A 22220-nucleotide genomic window follows, 5' to 3' on the forward strand; every position below is an offset into this window, starting at 1 on the left:
GGGCCCGGATTTGATCCCTGGTCAGGGAACTAGATCCCATAAGCATGCTGCAACTAAGGAGCCACAAGCCACAACTAAGGAGCCCGCCTGCCACAACTAAGACCCAGCACAACCTAATTAATTAATTAATTTAAAAAAACATACAAAGAACTTTTAAAGGTCAAGAATCAGGAAAAAATAAAACACACATCACATACCCTTTACCATCGTCACCATTCTAAGGGCACGTTTCTGAGGCATCAGGTGCATTCACCTTGTCGTGGGGCCATCACACCATCCCTAGAACTTTTCATCTTGTAAAACCAAAATCCCATAACCACGAAAGTCTCACCCCGCACCCCCTCCCACAGCCCTGGCACTGACGTCCACTTTGGTCCATGAGTTGTCGACTCCAAGGCACCTGTTTGAGTGCAATCCTGCAGTTTGCTGTGAAGAGGTCAGGTTTGGAAGAGCTGACTTTCAGTCTGAAGCTCTGCCTGTTTGCATCTGAAGAACCTGCATTTCGGGAGAGGGTGTACAAGGGACAGCGCACCTGGGGGTGCAGATGAGCCAGGACCTGACCAGCTGCCTGTGGTGCCTTCTGGTCCCAGGCTGCCCTTCTGTGTCATCCCTGTCCCTGCTGGCGCCCCTAGGATGCTGGTGTCTGAGTGAGATTCCTCTGGTGCCCCTGCTCCCCTCCCCTCTTCCTGCCGGTTGGGGAGGGGGCTGCTTGTTAGGTGGTCTCTGCTCCTGCGGCAAGAGGGACCCTGCAGGGCCGACCCGCAGAGTGTGGGGTGTGATCCCAAGAGCATGGGGCCCTCACAGAACACAGCGTCGAGGTCGTGACAGGTGCTCAGGCTGCCTCATCACTGACATGGGGTGTTCCCGAGACCCCGCTCAGGAGGGAGTAGTGGGTGGTCTGGGACCCCAGAGGCCCAGTTCCTATTCTGGAGCTGAGTACGTCCACCTTAGGCTCCAGATTTACCCCGAGCCTCAGCCATCTCCCTATGTCCTGCCTTTGAATGCAGGAAAATGACTTCTACTGATCATTTTCCACTACATAGGCCTGGTCCTGTCAATATTAGCGTTCTTTAATTTAGGCGTCCTGGGATAGCTTTATAGGCCTAAAGAAGGAACAGCTCATGAGTGTAAAACATTTTCAGATGAAACTAATATTCGATGACTATCTCTTAGTCATCTTAGTTGAGATGACTCAGCTCTTAGTTGAGTTCTCTTAGTCATAATTCTGATTTTAGATCTGATGTGGGGATTATAGAGGAGTCAAAAAAATTTATTTTATTTATTTATTTTTTGCTGTACGCGGGCCTCTCACTGTTGCGGCCTCTCCCGTTGCGGAGCACAGGCTCCGGACGTGCAGGCCCAGCGGCCATGGCTCACAGGCCCAGCCGCTCCGCGGCATGTGGGATCCTCCCAGACCGGGGCACAAACCCGCGTCCCCTGCATGGGCAAGCGGACTCTCAACCGCTGCACCACCAGGGAAGCCCTAACTTTTTAAAATTTTATTTTTATGGCTGTGTTGCGTCTTTGTTGCTGTGCGCGGACTTTCTCTAGTTGTGGAGAGCGGGAGCTACTCTTCGTTGCGGTGCACAGGCTTCTCATTGTGGTGGCTTCTCGTTGCAGAGCATGGGCTCTAGGTATGGGGGCTTCAGTAGTTGCAGCATGTGGGCTCAGTAGTTGTGGTGCACAGGCTTAGCTGCTCTGCAGCTTGTGGGATCTTCCCAGACCAGGGATCAAATCCGCGTCCCCTGAATTGGCAGGTGGATTCTTAACCACTGCGCCACCAGGGAAGTCCTGAGGAGTCTAAATTTAAATCTTCATAATCTGTGTATTTGTAGCTTCAGTATCATTCATGACTTGTAGATTTTATGTTAGGGAAGAGTTATTGATTTCACGTATCACGTAAAGGATTCGTAATGATGATAAGGCAGTTAAGATTAGAATGGTGGCTGGTAAATGGTTATCTCTACTTGTGCATCTAGTGTACGTGTATGAGTCAGTTTAGTTGTCAATATTAGTAAAATCATATAGAGGACTAGAGAACTTATCCAAAAACTGATTATTAACATGTGATCATGAAGATGTAAAAGTTCTTCCATAATAGGTGATGTTGCATCCTGAGAGCCTAGATGAAATGGATATGCCATAGTGTTACACAGGAGTTTTGCCTATGACTTAACTTTTACAACGTTATGTAATTTATTTTAATGGTATTTCACTTATTGAGAAAGACATAATGGTTGTGGTATTGGCTTGACACCAGTTGACAAGGATTCAATTCCTTCCTTCCTTATTGTATTTTATTTTTAAAAACTTTGTTTCTAAAAAAAAAACAGCAAAAAAAACCCTTTCTTTCTTCCTTCCTTCCTTTCTTTCCCACACTGCACGACTTGCAGGATCTTAGTTCCCCAACCAGGGATTGAACCTGGGCCCCAGCAGTGAAAGCACTGAGTCCTAACCACTGCACTGCCAGGGAATTCCCTCTCCTCTGATTTACAAAACCAGGGTAATAAATAGACTGCAAAGAGTCTTTTTTTTCTTTTGGCTGCACCACGTGGCTTGCGGGATCTCAGCTCCCTGACCAGGGATTGAACCCTGGGCCACAGCAGTGAAAGCTGGGACTCCTAACCACTAGGCCACCAGGAAACTCCCCAAAGAGTCTTCTTTTTAGGAGACTGTTTTCAATAATGCTTGTTATTGGTGTAAGGACAAGAATTAAAAGAAAGTATAGAATAGATGCTAGTTCGGGTTTGTATAGCCAAAGAACGAAACCGAAGCTGAGATTGACGCAGCTCAAGTTTTATTCTGTGGCCAAGGAATGGAGAAGTGGGAACTTAGTTCACAGATCATCTTGCCCATGTGGTGAGAGGGATTTGATTTTAAAGAGTAAAGACAAAGGCAGGAGGAGTGAGGCTAATGATGGGGAGCACATGCATTAGTCTAGGGAAGGGGCAGCACTTCCCTGGAAAGGGGAGCCACACCCTTTTTATCCTTTCTTGGTCCGTATCTTCCAGTTAGGGCCACCAGTAGGTGTGTCATCTAGTAGCCAATGTAGTAAACTCAGCAGAATGAGACTGAGGGTCTGTTGGGGTCAGATTCGTTGCCACCTTTGTTCCAGCTGGTTCTGTCTGGTGTTTATCTCTTCCTATAGCTTCCTTCTTCTGTCTCCAGACCCTGTGACTTAAAGATACATGTTAATTCCTGTTCAAGCGGGGGTTGGTGGGTTTTGAGCAAAGAACTGGCACAGCTCTGACAACAAAAGCCCCCCTTTTCTGTTACTGCTCCTCATTCTTGAGGGGTGCTGAAGGGCAATGCTCTGCCTTCTGAAGCTGCTTCCTGCTGAACATGGGCATAGTTTTCCCCTGGATTAGAGGGGCAGAACTGTTCCCTGTGTTGCCTAAAACATGTCTGGTGGTCACCAGGCTGTAGTCCCAGTTGCTTGTACCCTTGTGTTTGTGTCATCTGAAGTTTGCTGGCTTCAAGCCCTTTGCTAACAAAGTTGACAAGGCAGTTAAGGAGGCAAGGCCTGAAGATGAACAGGAGGATGATAGCAGTTAGTGGGCCAGGAAATGAAGGAAACCAGGTTAAGCTGGGGAGGCTCTGTTTGACCGTATTCCAGATGGAGCTTGGATCTGGACTTTGTGCGTTATATCTGTGTTACCACTGAGCTTGCTCATATATCTCTCTTATGTTGACCTCAATCTGACCAGAGTTATTGAGATACATGCAGCAGGTTTCATTCATAACTGCACAGACTCCCCCTTGCTCAGCCAGGAGGTCGTCAAGGGCTTGCCTATTGTCGAGAACAACATTTGCTAGTGAGTCCAGAGAAGTACAGAGTCCTTGTAAGGCATCCCCTGTATTTTTAGACAAGTCCTCAAGGGCCCGTGTGAGATTTTGTAGCGTGATTTCATGGTATGCGAAACCTCCTCAGGAGGCCGCCAGTCCAAGAGCAATCCCTACTCCTGCCAGAGTGAGTTCTATTGCCCTTGTATCTGGGGGCTGGGTGACATTATGAATGGTTATACCTAGGTTCCTCGAACTTAGCTGGCCTAGCATGCATTGTGCACAAATTGGGCATTATCTAAGCAAGGGCAGGCTAGAGCCCACCCTGGAAAAGGGAAGGTGTTGGGGTTGTTCTGATGCGGCAGCTGGTTTACTCTTGGGCCACGAAGGAACAGGTACCCAGGGGGCATGCATGCCTGGTGCACCTCTGAGGAACTGAACCACCTCTGTAAGTGGGTAGCCCAAGAGGGGGTGCCCTTGCAGTCTGGGGAGAGAAGCCCACCTGCATAGCAGGGGTCACTGGGGGATTCTGGACCTAATGGCTTTTCCTCAGACCTCAGGAGGGCCACTTACTAAACCCCAGACAACTGGTGTCTTCCCTCCCCAGTAAATACATCTCCCATCTGGTCCCTGTGTGTATTCATTGAGTCAGTGCAGAGGGCACCAATGGGTGAGATTTCCATAGGAGTCAGTCCCGGGGCACTTAAATTGTGGGGTAATGGAAGAAGCAGTGATCAGAGTCCAGAGCAGCCCCCGGTGTTATCGCAAGTCCCTCCCTTTGGTAAGGGCTGCTGACGGGCAGTGGCAGCGAGACAGAGACTGGTTAGAGTGATGGCACTTCAGAGCGAGGGCTTTGTATTTGTTAGAGATGTTAGTGCAAGGGGTGAGGTCCAAGCAGGGAAGCTGCATTATGGATGGGATACGAACTTCAAGTGGGGAAGGTTCAGCAGACTCGTTAGCCAAGGTGAGAGTTAGGCTGTCATTCTTAGGGGTAAAATGTAATACCTTTAATCCATAGGCATCACTTTGTGGTTGGGGGTGACAGACCAGCACTGGGATAGACTTTGTCCACAGGCTATAATCCGTGAGAAATTTACTACTGCACTGAGTTCCCATTCCATGTGGACAGTTGTAAGAGAGCAGAGAAGATAAGAAAGAATAGACAATAATGGCTACTCATCCTGCTTCCAACGTTAATGTCCCTGATATCCAGCATGGACAGAGGAGATTTCTGCCAGAGGGAGGGAGTTTGGCAGAACAGCAGGAGCCAAGTAAGGCAATAGCAATGACAAGGCCAACTACTAAGCCTGCCCACCGCATTACTTATCTATTGGTAAGTTAGGCCTTTTGAAAAGTAACTTAAGGTCTGTGACAGGTTCATAGGCGCTTTGAGTGGATGGCTCTAACTTCTTCCTTCGGTGTAGGTGCTGTTTTCACTCTGGTATGGTGGGCCCATGGAGTTATACCCTGTAACTGTAAAGCAGAATAAGTAGTCCAGATTACTAGATAAGGTCCTGTCCACTTGGGGTCTAACTGGTCTTGTGGATTTCCAGCCTTCCAGGTTTTCAAATAAATCAATTTCCAGGGGAGAAAGGATGTAAAACCCTGTCTAAAGGGGAAGGCAGTTCCGGATTCCCGTAGGCATGTAAAGCTTTGATTATTTCCCCTGTCTGTAAGGTATATTTCTGCCGGTCCATATCCTTAAGATTGGTCTTGGAGCCGGGTCCTTCAGGAATGGGCCTCATGTACATGGGCTCATATGGACTTAACCTGAGCTTTCCTTTAGGGGCTATTCGCAGTCTCAAAAGTGCTGTGGGGAGAAGGGAGATCCAGGGTTGATGACTGTCTTGACATAGTTTGGCTAAGTTTCTTTTGAGGGTTTGATTTATTCTGCTTTTCTTTTTTTTTTTTTTTTAAGATGCTGGGGGTAGGAGTTTATTAATTTACTATTTTTGCTGTGTTGGGTCTTTGTCTCTGTGCGAGGGCCCTCCCAAGTTGTGGCAAGTGGGGGCCACTCTTCATCGTGGTGCGCAGGCCTCTCACTATCGCAGCCTCACCCATTGAAGACGCGCAGGCTCAGTAGCTGTGGCCCACGGGCCCAGCCGCTCTGTGGCATGTGGGACCCTCCCAGACCAGGGCTCGAACCTGTGTCCCTTGCATTAGCAGGCAGACTCCCAACCACTGTGCCACCAGGGAAGACCTATTCTGCTTTTCTTGAGGATTGTCATCTCCAAGTGGAGTGTAAACCCCATTTAATTCCTAGAGCTCTAGCGACTCCCTTAGTCATTTGGGAAACAAAGGCAGGCCCACTGTCATTCTGGATGGACTTAGGGAGCCCAAACTGAGGGATTATTTCCTTGAACAGGGCCTTAGAGACCTCCCAGGCAATCTCAGTTCAGGTGGGGAATGCTTCCATCCAGCCGGAGAAGGTGTCAGTCAAAACCAGCAAGTATCTAAAACTTCCTTGTGTCCAGGGCGTTACTGTAAAATCAGGTTGCCAGTCTTGACCTGGATATATGCCTCTATGCTGGGTGGGGGTCACTCCCTTGACCTTGGTTGGGGGTTTGTGTTGGCCTTATTCTGGAGGCAGATAGGGCAAGCTTCAACCGCCTGTTTAAGGAGACTACGGAAATTGGGGGCAGTCATGGATTTGATGAGCCATTAAAAAATATATATATTTATTTGGCTGTGCTGGGACTTAGTTGTGGCACGTGGGATCTTCTTTGCAACGTGCAGGATCTTTAGCTGCAGCATGAGAACTCTTAGTTGCAGCATGTGGGATCTAGTTCCCTGACAGGGATCAAACCCAGGCCCCCTGCACTGGGAGCACAGAGTCTTAGCCAGTGGCCCACCAGGGAAATCCCTGATGAACCGTTGATATAGGGCCTCCTGCTCATAATGTGTCCTCTGGTGAGCTTCCAGGATGGCCTGCAGTGCAGTGGCTGATGAGGAACAGCTGCCCATGACTGTTAGTCATCCACCTTGGGTATTCTGGGCTTTTCAGTGGTAAGGTTTTTGTCTCAGAGATAAATTGTAGCTCCCAATTTGTATAGTAAGTCTTTTCCTATTAGGGGAATTGGGCATTCTGGTACATATAAGAGTGAGATAACATTCTCCCTTTCAAATCGCACTCAAGGGGCTCTATAAAATTATGTTCCTGTGGCTTCCCTTCCACTCCCATTATCTTACATTTATCCTTGGTCATTCTGCCTTGTCGGGTGTTCAAGACTGAGTAGATGGCCCCTGTGTCGACTAGAAAGTGAACTAGAAAGTGTGTTTTACCCCCACAGTCAGGGTCAGCCAAGGCTTCTCCAAGGAGCCCCTGGGCCCCTTCAGTCCTCTTCTTCTTTCACGTGTGAGACCGGCAAGGATGAGCCTGGACACAGTGGTCCCTTTAGCTTCCTTCTGAGACGTCTGGGGCATCCCCCTCCCCGTGGCCCTCCTCCCTACGGACTGGCTTTGAGCCCTTCTCTCCACTGTGGGTGTGGTCTTCAATACCTGGGGTGACTCACTGATGTCACAGGGTCCCTCTGCGGGAGGCCCCATCATCACTGGGAGGTTGACTGACCCTGAATTACTGAAGCCAGAATACTGGCAGTTGGGTTCCGCTGGTCTAGTTTCCTTGGCATCTGCCTCCAGATCCTGGTTGTTGAACACCCGAAATGCTGACTCCACCCCAGGAAGAAGGTGTAGTGCGCCCTATCTCCAACTTCTGTAATTTTCTCCTAATGTCTGGGGCGCTCTGGGAAGTGAAATGGGACTTAAGAATGGCCTACCCTTCCACCGACTCCAGGTTCACCTTCGTGTACCCACAAAGGCACTCCCTTAGGCATTCCAGGAAAGCCAAGGGGGTTTCCTTCAGTCCCTGGATGACTCCCTGAACCCTACTCCAATTTAGGGGTTTCTTCCCAGCCAACTGAATGCTCTTAAGAATCAAATCCCTGAAATGTGTGAGGTGCTGCTGACCATTTTCCACTTACTGGTCCCACCAAGGGTCCATGTAGGGAATGGCCTGGATTCAAGGCTGGTATAGAACCTGTCCTGCGTTATCTTGCTTGGTCTTATCAGCTTCTTCAGTTGCATTAGTTATAATCAGTGTCTTTTCTTCCACAGAGAATACGATGTTCAGGAGGGTTTGGACATCCACCCAAGTGTGGAAAGGAGTGTGGAATATTCCCCAGACTAAATTAAGGACCCCCTTGGTATCTTCTTTCAAACCCTTGGATTGATCCTTCCAGTTACACAGATCTGAGGAAGATAAGGGTACATGCAGTGGTCAGTCTGCCCTCTCCATTAAGGACCTCGGAAAGGGGGAATAGCCTATTGCTTCCAGGGGGCTGGTACTGAATGCTGCTATGGGTGTGAACTGGACTAGTCCCCAAGGGAGGCATGCTGAGAGATGGAGGTGGGAGAGTCGGGGAGGTGGCAAGGGCACCAGGTAGGGTGGTTGTGAATTAGAGGGCGTAGAAGGTGTCAGGGAACCAGGTCAGGTAGGGGTAGATGACTCAGGAGTCTCAGGTGAACTGTCAGAAGGGGGAGAAGCTACCCTTGGCAGAGAGAGGAAGTCAAGAGAATATTCAGGGGCTTCCCTGGTGGCGCAGTGGTTGAGAGTCCGCCTGCCCATGCAGGGGACACGGGTTCGTGCCCCGGTCCAGGAGGATCCCACATGCCGCGGAGCGGCTGGGCCTGCGAGGCATGGCTGCTGAGCCTGTGCATCCGGAGCCTGTGCTCCGCAATGGGAGAGGCCACGGCAGTGAGAGGCCCGCGTACCGCAAAAAAAAAAAAAAGAATCTTCAGGCTGAGATTCCAGTACCAGGAGAGAGAGACATTAGAGATAATGTTGCATTTCTCACGGAGGCCCTTGTTTTTGCAAAGCACCATGAAAAATTGGACATGGGGATCTCATCCCATATTTTTCAAATGCTGGCAACAGAGGTCCAATTGAAAAATGGTATTGTAATTTAGAAAGCCATTAGTTGGCCAACTTTCTCCATCCACCAGTTTATACTGGGGCCATGTGTTGCAAAAGAAAAGAAGCTGTTAGTGGGCGGTAATTTCTAGTTATAGAGGATGCACCCTAGTGGCGATTTCGCTGGGATAGAGGCTTGGTTACCCCTACTGGGGAGTCCTTATTTCTAGTCTGTTTCCAACTTCCCAGTGGCCTCCTTCTAGGGTTGGTGGCGATGCAGATCCCACAAGATTAGCCCACACCAGGTGATCTAGGTGCTCTGAAACGTGAACCAATCTTTGTGGGGTATGGGAGGGGAGATGCTGTCTAAGAGGGCCTTAGTTATAAGGTCCCCCCTCTCTGTCTCTCTCTTTTTTTTTTGGCTGCATTGGGTCTTCGTTGCTGCCCGCGGGCTTTCTCTAGTTGTGGCGAGTGGGGGCTTCGTTACAGTGCACGAGCTTCTCATTGTGGTGGCTTCTCTTGTGGAGCATGGGCTGTAGGTGCACGGGCTTCAGTAGTTGTGGCTTGTGGGCTCTAGAGTGCAGGCTCAGTAGTTGTGGCACACGGGCTTAGTTGCTCTGCGGCATGTGGGATCTTCCCAGACCAGGGCTTGAACCCGTGTCCCCTGCACTGGCAGGCAGATTCTTAACCACTGTGCCACCAGGGAAGTCCCAGATCCCCTCTTAAGTCAGCAATGAGACATTCCCAGACCCACTGTGGGGCTGTAGGAGATACCTGATATAGGTGGGTGCTTTCAGCAAGCAGTCCCTGGAGATAGGGTGAAGGTGGAGTGGGAAATAAGGGTTCTCTAGCCAAATAAATTACCCAGAGAGCCTCTCCAGCATTCCAGGAGACTGTTCAAAGAGGGCTTGTCCATGCTTGGTTACAGGTGATCGAGCAGGGAGGCCAAATACTCATTTGGCATGTGTCCAGTTCTCTATACAACCAGCTACAAGGACCCAAGGACTTCGGATGATTTGGGGGTCCTCTTCTTTCCCCAGCCAGGCAAAGCGATTTTCCTGAAACCTGACAAAAATAATATTTTTAAAGGGTTCACGTCTGAGGAGGGATCCCAAGAGATCTGTGATGGACAGTAGTGGGGAGAGATCTACCTGACAGAGACAGGTACCCTGCCCTGGGATGGCAAATTGGGGTAAGACAGACCAACACAAAAGATGTGCTCTTGGATATTTTACTATATCCTAAAGGATATAGGGAACACAGCAGGGACTGGGTGGCTTGGGCGTTTTACAGTGTGGCTACTTACACGGACATTTGTTTCCAGTCAGCAGGGTGCCCAGTGCTCATCTACCCTGGTCTGTGACTGACTTATCCTTTCACAGGAGTGTTCCAGTGGTGAGTGCCCTAGTGGCTTTTATGTGCTCGATCCGTGCCCACAGTTGCAGCAAGGATTTCCAAGAGCATTAGGACAGATAAGACCACACAGAACAGAGACTGAAGCGTCACTTGTATAAAGAACAGAGACTAGGACTTACGATACAGACAGAAAACAAGGCGATGTTCTTACCATGTGGTGGCCTCCAGAGGGCTTCTCGTCCAGTCCAGTCCCCTTGCTTGGAACCAGTCCAACTAGACAGCCTATTGTCCAATCTCACCCACTACTAGAGGATCGGCTATATTTAGATAACCAGTTGCCCAGTCCAGTCCTCTAGACAGAGGTCTGGCTCTAGCCAGGCCAGGATCCTTTCCTTCAACCAGCCAACCCCTACAACCAATCTTGGCTTTATTGGCTGAAGTAGGGTCAGGGCCCCCTGTGCCAGCTGTCCCCTGGATACTACCCCAATGTGTAGCAAGCATCCTTGCTATAGATACGCAAGGGTGGGGAACCGGTCTTTACCTAGGGAGAACTCTACCTAACCCTTGGCTGCTTTTTGATCTCAGACTGGATTCAGTAGCCCTCACTGGCCCAGAGGTCAAGGATTGGGGCAAACTACCCAGTTATTTAGCCAGCTTTGTCAATCCTAGGTCAGCAAGCAAGTCCTGGCTGAATTACTGGATAGAATGGCAGATCCAAAGCCACCCTCTGGCTGGCTCACTAAAATTTGTTACAGAATCAAGTCGTATGGACCTCCAAGGAGGGGGGTCCATACAACTTAATTCAGCAACAGAAGCAGTGTATATGTTCAATGCAATCCCTCCAATGTTCAAATGGTATTTTTCATGGAAACAGAACAAACAATGCTACCACATGTATGGAACAACAAAGAACTCTGAATAGCCTAAGCCATCCTGAGAAAGATGAGCACTGCTGGAATCATCTCCCTCCCTGACTTCACACTACATTACGAAGCTACAGTAACCAAAACAGTATGGTACTGGCACAAAAACAAACAAACACATGGGCCAGAGGAACAGAATAGAGAGCACAGAAAGAAACCCATTTGTATGTTGTCTGTAAATTCACGAACAAGGAGTTAAGAACACAAAACGGGGAAAAGACAGTCCCCTCAATAAATGTTGCCAAGAAAACTGGACACCATCAACAACACATACAAAACTAACTAAAATCCACAATTTTCCACATCAAGTCCTTCCTCTGCTGGGTCCTCTGAAAACAGACACCCAACCCCCCACCCCCGCCCTTAGCAGTAAGGCACACACAGGAAGCTTCTCCTCCCATTTTTCCTCACCTTTTACTCCCAAAGTGGTGCCTCCTGGTGGTTCCTGAAGACACTGGGTTCAGATCTGTCTGCATGGACTCAGCCAAGTGTTGTCCCAAAGCTGAAACCATGGTGGATCCTGAAGAGACCGAGCTTCTATCAGTGGCACAAGTAGCCAAGTTCCTTCATGAGCCAAGTCCACCAGTGGAACACACATGCACCTCAAGTATCAGAGAGGTGGGCTTGGTGCCGCCTGCTGGCCAGCTGGGAAGTGCAGACCTCAACCTCTCAGTTCCCTGGAGCCCACGCTCACAACTGGCGAGCCTGCAGAACCACTAAATTTGGAAATTCAAACTGAGATGGAGCCAAATATCCCATGACTTCTCCAAAAATAGTTATAGAATAATAAATTGGAAACCATATGCAATCAAAAGACTGTAGACACAAACTTTACAACTTACACCAAAATTCACTCAAAATTGTCCATAGACATTTAAAATGTAAAACTATAAAAATTATAGGTGAAAACATAGAAGGAAATCTACATAACCTTGGGTTTGGTGATGAATTTTAACACAGAGTCTCAAAAGCCTAAGAAATAATATATATATATATTTTTGTGTGTGTGGCACGCGGGCCTCTCACTGCCGTGGCCCCTCCCATTGCAGAGCACAGGCTCCGGATGCGCAGGCCCAGTGGCCATGGCCCACGGGCCCAGCCGCTCCGCGCCATGTGGGACCCTCCCGGACTGGGGCACGAACCTGTGTCCCCTTCATAGGCAGGCGGACCCTCAACCACTGCGCCACCAGGGAAGCCCAGAAATAAAATTTTGCACATGGATTTAAAAAATTTTAAACTCTATGAAATATCTTATTCAGAAAACCAAAAGACAAGCTACAAACTGAAAGAAAAATATTTTCAAAATACATAACTGATAAAAGATATGTACTCAAATTACACCAAGGATTCTAGAACAAACCCCATTAAAAATGGGTAAAGACTGGAACAGACACCTGGCCAAAGAAGATATACAGATAGTAAATAACATCATATACCATTAGGGAATTGCAAATTAAAACAACAATGAGATAGCACTGCACACCTATTAGAACTAATAAACTCAGGAAAAAAAAAAAACTACTACTGATTGATGGAGGGTGAGGAAAAACAAGAGCTCTCCTTCACTGCTGGTGAAATGCATATACAGCTACTTTAAAAGACATTTTAGAAGTTTTTTCCAAAGCTTAATAAGGCTCACGTGAGGATCCAACATCGTGCGTCCAGTATTTAGACAACTGCTTTTAAGAACTATGTCCAAATGCAAACAAGGATGTAATTAAGCACAGCAACTCTATTCATAATGGCTATAAACTTAAAGAAACCAGGATGTCCTTCAGTAGAAGAATGCATAAGCAAATTGGGGTACATTCATTTCAAGGGGAGCAGAATATGCCACCCCAAAATATGCCTGTTGGCATAAGGATTACTTTGAGCTGATTTCTTTTTTTTAAAAAAGAAGACACATAAGAATCTCTGAAAATCAAGTCAAGATTGCCCTTTTGTGAAGGAAGTTGACATTTATAAAGGAAGTCTCCATTTGAAAGCTCTCTCTCTCCATACCAAGAATGGAAGGATGAATAAATCTCAAGAAACTCGTATCAGTGGAGAAGGTAAGACTTAAATCTGCACAACAACCATACCCTTCCTTCATTTTTTTATCTTTAGATGAAGATGGTATTTAAGGTGATGGCTTGGGCCATTTCAGGGCGTTACTCAGTTTTCCTGAATATCTCTTATGCATATAGGAGGTACACACGTTATTAAACTTCTGAATGTTTTTCTCCAGTTCATCTGCCTTTCATTTTCATTACTACATGGGGGATCTCAATGAAGAACAAAGAAAGATAGAGGGAAAATTATTTTCCCTCCCATATACATGCAGTGGAATAGCATTCAGAAATATAAAGGAATGAACCATCAACCCATGCAAAAAACATGAGTCTTACACATATATTGCTAAGTGAAAAAATCCAGTCTGAAGTGCTATACACTGTATGGCCCCATTTATGACATTCTGCAACAAGTAAAACAGAGAGATGGTAAACGGGTTATGGGTGGGAGACTGAAATATTCCATATGATACTTTAGTGATGAATACCTGCCACTATGCATTTGTCTAAACCCATAAATTTTTACAGCCCAACAAATAAATCATAATATATTTAATTTTAGTTATTTAGGATATGAGAGTGCCACAGGATGCATTACAGAATTTAACAAAAACTGATTTAGAAATGTATTAAAAAATAACCTCACTCTTGGTGGTGGGACAAAAAGTGCTGACCTCGGTAACTTTGGAAATAAATGGAATCTGTAGAATAAAGGTAACAGTGGACTCTACCTTAACAGTGGACTCTATTTTATGTTTTTGTTTCTTTTTAAAAAAATTTTATTTATTTTTGGCTGTGTTGGGTCTTCGTTGCTGTGCGCGGGCTTTCTCTAGTTGCGGCGAGCAAGGGCTACTCTTTGTTGCAGTGCACGGGCTTCTCATTGCAGTGGCTTCTCTTGTTGCAGAGCATGCCCTCTAGGTGCGCGGGCTTCCGTAGTTGCAGCACGCAGGCTCAGTAGTTGTGGCGCACGGGCTTAGTTGCTCCGCGGCATATGGGATCTTCCCCGACCAGGGATCGAACACGTGTCTCCTGCATTGGCAGGCAGATTCTTAACCACTGCACTACTAGGGAAGTCCCTAGACTCTATTTTATAAAGTTATTTCCCTGGGGGTAGGAGCTAAGAATGCTGAGACCACTGTATTTGTAATCTGGAATGGAGCAAGCGATGAATTCAAAAAATGACAGATGGTGGAAGCCAGGTTTCTCACCACTGGAGTAGGAAGTTACAGATAAGGAAAGGGAGAAGGTTACAATATCCATGTAATAATGGATCAGGTTGGTGGCATTTATGTAAACTCATCTTTAGCTTAACATGGATACAAACAGTTCCATATAGAAATGTTTATAGATCTTCCCTGATGGCGCAGTGGTTAAGAATCTGCCTGCCAATGCAGGGGACACAGGTTCAAGCCCTGGTCCAGGAAGATCCCACATGCTGTGGAGCAGCTAAGCCCATGCACCACAACTACTGAGCCTACGCTCTAGAGCCCGTGAGCCATAACTACTGAGCCCGCGTGTCGCAACTACTGAAGCCCACGTGCTCTAGAGCTCGTGCTCTGCAACAAGAGAAGCCACCGCAATGAGAAGCCTGTGCACCGCAATGAAGAGTAGCCCCCGCTCGCCGCAACTAGAGAAAGCCCGCGTGCAGCAATGAAGACCCAATGCAGCCAAAAATAAATTTTAAAAAAATGTTTATACTTAGGTGTATACACATAAGTTGGAATACATATTTCAGTGCATTATCAGCTGGGTACATTTAGCTTCCAAATGTAAGTTTTTTTTTTTTTTTTTAATGGGAGATCTTTTGTTGTTGTTAAATATTTACTTATTTTGGCTGTGCCGGGTCTTAGTTGCGGCACATGGGGTTGAGGACTTCCTAGTTGTGGCACGCATGTGGGATCTAGTTCCCTGACCAGGGATCGAACCCGGGCCCCCTGCATTGGGAGTGCAGAGTCTTACCCACTGGACCACCAGGGAAGTCCCCAAAGGTAAGTTTTTTAATACCATCCTCTAATAAAAGGAATCAGGGCTCTTTGAAGAAATGGCTGCTACTAGGACTGAGACACTAAATATATGAGCCAGGATAATGTTGAATTATCAGAAAGTAAAGAAGTACCAAGAAAAAAAAAACCTACAAGATGTTTTCATTTGACATAATTCCACAAGACAATGAAAAAAGCTCTCAATATCCAAAGCAAGAATGAATTAAGCACCCAAATACTGTAATGATGAATTATAACCACAAGTATAAAATAACTATTCAGGTGCCCACACTAGTAAAATAAATGATTACAAACATTCTTATGAATTGGGTTGAATAGAAATGTCCTATGCAGAAGAATTCCAAATAACTGATGTAGACACACAGCCATCCATCAAGGAGGTAACCCAACCCTCTTCTGAAGTGTGGGTTCTTCCTAAATAAGACATACAGTATGGACACGGGAAAAATAACTTCACAGGGAAAACTGATAAACACGACCTCAGCCATGTGACCAAAGTTAACATGAACGGTGATAAGTTGCCTTGAGAGCCTGCTCCCTTGACATAAAATGATGAGAATGCACTTGACCTCTCTGACCTAACTTCCTCAAAACGCATAAACCCAATCTAATCATGAGAAAAACACCAAGTAAATCCCAATGCGGAACAGTCTACAAAATACCTGACTAGTCCTCCTCAACCCTGTCGAGGGCATAGAAACAAGGATAGTCTGAGAAACTGTCAAAACCCAGAAGAGCCTGAACAGACATGATGACTATATGTCATGTGGTGCTCTGGATGGGATCTGGAACAGAAAAAGGTAGAACAAAGGGAACCAGAATAAAATATGGACTTCAGTTAATAAAAAGGTATTAATATGTGTTCATTAATTGTGACAGGTCTGTAGGAAGCTAAAAGGGAGGGAAAATTAAAAGTCAAATAAGAAAAAAACCTATTGTATCAAACTGGAAATATAGAGGAAATGGGTGATTTTGTAATAAAAACACATTAACAAAATGATTCTAAAATTAGGAAAATACAAACATACCAATTAGCCACCCAGGGACCTCTTTCCCCTGCTGTTTCTCCTCTCATTATGCTGGGGTTTCCCTCTCCTGGACAGGGAAGGAACAGGAACAGAGATGTCCAGCAGCTCCCCTACGATCTGACCCCACCCAGTGTCTTCACCTCCACCCACCATGACGCCCTGAATGAGAACACCCTGCGAGAGGGAGTCTCAGGGATTACTGATTCTGATGTGTAAGCTAGGACTTTTCTGATTCCAAGGACACACTTACTGATGTAAAAATAATAAATTTCTTAATGATAGAAATATGTATTTCTACTTGCAAGAGGCAGTTATGGCAGTGGTTTTGGGCCTGGTGGGACAGGGGCTCACACTCTCATAGTGTGACCTGGTCCCTTTGTCCTACTAAGTGACTTTGTGGTGGCCCCATCCACAGCTACAGTGTCTATCTCTGCATCAGGGGCCTCCAGCAACTCCAGGCTGACACCCACTCATGTCCATTCTACTGGGAAGGGTCTCTCCTTCTTTAGGTTCCATGAAAAGTCACAGCTTTAAAGACCTTTGCTCAGCTTGGGTCACATTCTCATCCTTGAACAACAGGATGGAACATGGGACTGGCTAGACATGGACCATATACCCATTTTTGAGGTGAGTGGAACATGGGATCAACCCTCTGCAAAAGTGTGGACTGGAAGCAGGTGGGATGTAACTCCCAAAAGCTGAGATGCTGAGAATAGATGCTGGGTTGGGGGAAGCAGCAGATTCCACATCACCGACAGCCCACTGCACAGCACAGAATCTGAAGTCCAAGGAGGGAAACGGTTCACTTAGGGTCAGGGGCTGTGGCCACCCTTCCAGTGCTCTTGCTGTCCTCCCAGGATGGCAAGAAGCTCTCCCACTTGCTGAAAAAGCAACTTTGTTGTTGTTGGGAAACTCAGGGCTCCTGCCTTGGGCATCGGGTCCACACATCTCAGAGATTGGTCAAGAATAGCCTGTGTGTCCTCGGAAGGCACAGAGATCTCATTCCTGTCCCTGGGAGGTGGGAGCCCAGGCATCATGCCCCATGTTCACGTTAATCACCCACCCATGAAGAACAAATTTGCTCATTTTCCAGTCTCTTCTCTCTACAAAAAGTAGAGAAATTATTACTCAATGAAACAGTGGGAGTCTCAAGGATTATTTTATACCACGCTAACACAGTTGGTGGCTTTCCAGAGACCACAGGGTATGGGACGGGGATGCACATGTCTCCCCAACAATATGGCCTCAATGTGAAACTGTCTGGGTCCCAGATGCTTCAATACCTTTTTTTTTTTTTTTAACACCTTTACTGGAGTATAATTGCTTTACAATGGTGTGTTAGTTTCTGCTGTATAACAAAGTGAATCAGCTATACATACATCCCCATATCTCCTCCCTCTTGCGTCTCCTTCCAACCCTCCCTATCCCACCCCTCTAGGTGGTGCTTCAATACCTTTGATTCTCAATGGATATGAATATCAATCTTGGTTACAACCAGAAGGTTGAAGGATTGCAGGGCCACAGTCTGTGTATGGTTGTCATGACCAGGGCCACACTCAATGTTTGGAGGGTTATTACCTCTCTTGGCAGGCTAAGAGGCAATGAGGGAGGAGGCATTTGTTTCAACCACATGGATACTGGGAACTGAAACATCCCAAGGAACTGTCTAGGATAACCAGGTAGCTGTTCAATTACCCAGCAGCACAACTGGCTCAGTAATTGGCCACAGGGGCTTGAGGGGCAAAGGCTGACCTGAGCTGGAGGACCACGGATGCCTCCCTGGATGCTCAGAGGCCAAGGGCTGTTCTGAGACTTGACTGTTTTTACACTCATGCAGATGGAACAGAGGGTCCATCCAGTCCCAAGAGGGCCCCACCAGCCCTCAACAAGGTAGCACCGATGGGCCGGCAGCTTGATGCACCCAGTCCTGTATAAATCCACACATGTCTAGAGAGTACCTTGCATGTCAGGGCTGCGCTGGACTGTGGCTGCTCAGACAGAGTGGGGCCAGCATCCCTTCCCAGGTGGGAGGGTAGAGGGAAACCCTGCATGACCTCTGAGACCCTAAGTACCCTTGACTGAGCTGAGTTCAATTTGAATCAGTTGAGTGACCAGAGCAGACATTACATTCATCTATCAGGGCCCAGGGCTGGAGGGGCAGAAAAACAATGGCCTAGCTCAACCTTGATCCTCACCCTGACACTGATCCCAATCCTAAACTCGGACCCTGACCCTAAACCCTGACCTAACCTTAACCCTAGCCCATACCCTAAACCTAACCCATACCCATACCCGTATCCCACCTGTATCCCAATCCTAACCCATACCCTAACACAATGAGACCAAAACCATAAACCTTAATAAAGAAAACTACAACCGTGACCAAAACCATAAAATAGTCATTAACCATACATATGTCATAACCGTAAACCATAACCCAGCCCCAGCCCCCGCAAGTCTCAGCCCTAACACTAACCCTCCAAACCACTAACACCAAGCCGAATCTAACCACATCATACAAATACATCAAAAAAAAAGAAAACTACATCAGTATAACTTAGGAATGTAAGAATCCTCCACAAAATAAGAGCAACATGAAAGCAAAAGAATATTAAACGGATAATGCCATAAGCGTCTCTACACCAGAAATTTCAGCTTGTTCAACATATTAAAGCTAAGCAACGTATTTAAACCACAATAAAGGTGTGAAGTAAAAACACATGATCAGGGCTTCCCTGGTGGTGCAGTGGTTGAGAGTCCGCCTGCCGATGCAGGGGACACAGGTTCGTGCCCCAGTCTGGGGAGATCCCACATGCCGCGGAGCGGCTGGGCCCGTGAGTCATGGCCGCTGAGCCTGCGCGTCCAGAGCCTGTGCTCCGCAACGGGAGAGGCCACAACAGAGAGGCCCGCGTACCGCAAAAACAAACAAAAAAACAAAAAACCCCCCACATGATCCTATCAATTATTGCAGAAAAAGCTATAATCAAAATCCAGTGCTATTTCATGATACAAACACTCAAAAGTAGGAATAACAACCTAAATGTCCATTGATAGAGGAATGGATAAAGAAGATGTGTACATATAAACAATGGGATATTACCCACCTGTAAAAGAGAATGAAATAATGCCATTTGCAGCCACATGGATGGACCAAGAGATTGTCATACTGAGTGAAGTAAGTCAAAGAAGGACAAACATTGTATGATATCGCTTATATGTGGAATCCAAAAAAATGGTACAAATGAACTTATTTACAAAACAGAAATAGAGTCACAGATGTATTGGTATATAGATAACAGTCTTATGGTTACCAGAGGGGAAAAGAGGGGGAAGGATAAATTGGGAGATTGGGATTGACATATACACACTACTATATATAAAACAGATAACTAATAAGGACCTACTGTAGAGCACAGGGAACTCTACTCAATACTCAGTAATGACCTACATGTGAAAAGAATCTAAAAAAGAGTGAATATATGTATATGTATAACTGATTCACTTTGCTGTACAGCAGAAAGTAACAACATTGAAAATCAACTATACTCCAATAAAGTTTTTTTTAAAAAGTAGTTATAAAAGGATATTTGTTCAGTATGGAAAAGAGTAGTACACAAAGCCACAGAAAACATCATACTCAATGTTAAAGCCTGAAAGATTTACTCCTGAAATCAGGAACAAGGCCAGGAAGCTGGCCTTCACTGCTGTTACTCAATAGTGTACTGGAAGTTCTAACCAGAGTCTTGAGGTAAGAAATAAAAGGCATCCACGTGTGAATGGAAAAATTAAAGCTGTGTCTATTCACAGAACACAGATCACATCTTGTATATAAAACTTCCTATATCAACAAAAAATTATTTGAGCTATCAACTAATTCAGCAAAATTATAGGACAAATTATCAATTCACGAAAATCTATCTTATATGTGTACACTAGCAATAAGTGATCTGAAAAACAATTTATGAAAACAATTCCATTTTAAATAATGTCAATGTTAATATTTAGGAATATACGTGATCAAGCTATGACTTGTTTTTATGTATGTAAAGTTGTTTGTATGTTCGAAATTACTGGGAAGTAAGTTACTTTTCAAAACGCCCTGTCATTACCATGCCAGAAGAGCAGAGAAAACATCAAACTTCCATATAGAGGCCAAGCCTTACCCAGATCCAGTTCACCCAAAGTCCACATGGAATTTACAGGCACTGTGGGAAGATTAGATTAGGAGCCACTATGTCTTTGGTGTTGTGGATGATCTGGATGCAATAGAAACAGTGGGATTTTCAAGTTTCAATTTTCTACATCATCACACCAAAAAAACTATTAGAACTAATACATGAATTCAGTAAAGTTACAAAATCAATACACACACGTCGATTGCATTTCTAAACACTAGTAATGAACCATCAGAAAGAGAAAGAAAACAACCCTATTACAATTGCATCAAAAAGAACAAAATACCTAGGAATAAATTTAACCAAGGACTTGAAAGACCTACACACTGAAAACTTTAAGACATCGATGAAGAAATTGAAAAAGACATAAATAAATGGAAAGATAGCCCCTTCTCAAGGAATGGAAGAATTAATATTGTTAAAATTTCCATTCTGCCCAAAGCAACGTACACAGTGAATGCCATCCCTACCAAATTTCCAATGGTATTTTTCACAGAAATAAAACAAATCATCCTAACACGGCTTCCCTGGTGGCGCAGTGGTTGAGAGTCCGCCTGCCGATGCAGGGGACACGGGTTCGTGCCCCGGTCCGGGAAGATCCCACATGCCGCGGAGCGGCTGGGCCGTGAGCCATGGCCGCTGAGCCTGCGCGTCCGGAGCCTGTGCTCCGCAACGGGAGAGGCCACAACGGTGAGAGGCCCGCATACCGCAAAAAAAACCCAAAACCAACCAAACAAAAACAAACAAACAAAAAACCTGACATAAAACGCAGTTTTCCACGTTAAGCCCTTCCTGGGGGGCGTGAAGACGGACACCTCTCCCTCAGCAGTCAGTCACACACACAGGAAGCTTCTCCTCACTTCTCCTCACCTTTTCCTCCTGGCGTCTCCTGGGTCGTCAGGAAACGCAGCTCCTGTCAGCATGGACACAGCCCCGTGTTGTCCTGAAGCCCAAGCCCTGGCGAGTCTAAAGGAGACTCAGCTCCTGTCAGCAGGGACGCTGACCCGGCCACCCCTGCACAAGCTCTGGCGGCGCCTGAGACAAACTTCTGTCAGCTGCGCGCAGAGCCAAGACCGGCGGTGGGCGCGTGCGCCGTGAGTCAGAGAGGCGGGCTCAGTCTCCTCTGTGGTCAGTGCGGGACAGGCAGGCTGCACCTGACTCACAGTTCACTGGAGACAGCGCACCCTGCTGGTAGAACGGCTGAACCCACTAAACTGCAGAAATTCAAACTGAAATGGAGACAGTGTCCTAAAACTTTTCTAAAACTAGTTAAGGAACAATTCATTGGACACCATATGGCATGAAATGACGCAAACTTCACAACTTACACCAAATTCATTCAAAATTATTCATAGACAAACTTAAAATGCAAAACTATTCAAAATTATAGAAGAAAACAGAAGAAAATCAATAGGAGCTTGGGTTTGGTCATGTAGATCATGAGCTTTGAGTTTTAACACACAACACAAAAAGGCAATCCACAAAGAAAAATAAGGACCTCTGTCATCACAAAGCTACCTCACACCTCAGGAATCACAACAGACGATTCCCAGAATGAACTGATTTGCAGGAGGCAGCATGCCTGCAGCCCTCAGCCCTCAGCCCCCAGGTGGTGCACCTTTCATAGGAGAGATTTATTTCCTGCTTTCCAGGAGACACAGAGAATATGCAAAGTGTCTCTCTTGCATGGGTCTTTTCTTAAGTAACATTAATTCAAAAGAATTAATATGTCATTAAGACATATTTAGAAGTGACCTGCTCTGGGCCCTAACAATATATACATACATACATACATATAAGAAAGAGAGAGACAGAGAAACAGAGAGAGAGAGAGGCACTGACAGACAGAGAAAGAGAATGAACGCAAGGGAGAGGGATTGAGTAGAAGTCACAGACTTTTCATAAATCAGTCTTCATGTTAGAACCCAGTCACAATGTCCATGCACCCTGGAGGGGTGGGGATTACACAAGGACGTTTGACCAGGAGGCACC

At 46.2% G+C, this 22220-nt stretch overlaps 1 long non-coding RNA gene across 1 annotated transcript; it reads right to left on the minus strand.

Moving 5' to 3' along the window:
* Positions 1 to 21: 21 nt before the first annotated feature.
* LOC307178214 lies at positions 22 to 21481 on the minus strand. The gene is made up of 3 exons (XR_013825146.1): positions 21099 to 21481; positions 11383 to 11687; positions 22 to 9757 (listed from the first exon to the last, which is right to left on the minus strand). It is a non-coding gene; the product is annotated as an uncharacterized lncRNA (long non-coding RNA).
* Between the last annotated feature and the right edge of the window lie 739 nt (positions 21482 to 22220).

The sequence above is a fragment of the Stenella coeruleoalba genome (genome assembly GCF_951394435.1).
Source record: "Stenella coeruleoalba genome assembly, chromosome: 19".
Classification (NCBI taxonomy): domain Eukaryota; kingdom Metazoa; phylum Chordata; class Mammalia; order Artiodactyla; family Delphinidae; genus Stenella; species Stenella coeruleoalba.